The sequence below is a fragment of the Pygoscelis adeliae genome, unplaced genomic scaffold (assembly GCF_000699105.1).
Source record: "Pygoscelis adeliae isolate BGI_AS28 unplaced genomic scaffold, ASM69910v1 Scaffold41, whole genome shotgun sequence".
NCBI lineage: Eukaryota > Metazoa > Chordata > Aves > Sphenisciformes > Spheniscidae > Pygoscelis > Pygoscelis adeliae.
Genome location: NW_008824373.1, coordinates 4630678 through 4631447, shown reverse-complemented (window position 1 = coordinate 4631447; position 770 = coordinate 4630678).

Sequence of the window (770 nt, the reverse complement as noted above, 5' to 3'; positions counted from 1 at the left end):
CCGGGCCGGCGGCCCCCAACCAGCTGTGCGGTGCAGACGAGATGCGGGTGGGATATTAAAGCAGCTTTTGAATAGTGATTCAGGTTCTATGGGAACCCGGGCAGATGACAGGAGCTCGATTTGGTATTCGTATTGTTAATCGCGAGCGTCAGCCCAGATCGGATCCAAACACGTTTTGTGCTCGTTAAAAATTCCAGTGTAGGGGCTGAGATTTTTTTTTTCTTTTAGCCCAGCCTCAATTGGAGGCGAAACTTGCCGCATAAAGTATTCAAAGTCTGTCTAAAGTTGCCTTTTAACCGGATTCTCCCCCTCCCGCAGCCCCCACCGTATCTCTTGGTTCTTTCGGTTGACATGGTGCAAATAAAAGTCAGTAAACTTGTTGCTGAATTGCAATGTTTCGGTGTACCTTATAAATTCATACCTTTTCTCCCTCGATCGCCTCAGAATGAGCCCCTGCCTCAATTCGATTTTCCTTGCTGTTGGGCACATTTAGGAGAGAGTCTATTTGTGAAGTTCATTTCTAGGCAAATGTATTCAAGAGCTGATTGGGATGAATAGGACCGTGTGTCAGCCGCCCCTAATTGGGATTAAAGCACTTCGGACCATATGCAGAGAGTGACAGAAATTCTCAGGTTTCATTGTGCTCAGACTTCCACCCGCCTGGACACTCCCCCTGGAAAAGGGGGATTTATAAAGATTTCAGGGAGAAACTGAGGAAATAAAGGAGACGCAGAAAATAACCGAGCTAATATCCCTCTGCGGAGCTGCCA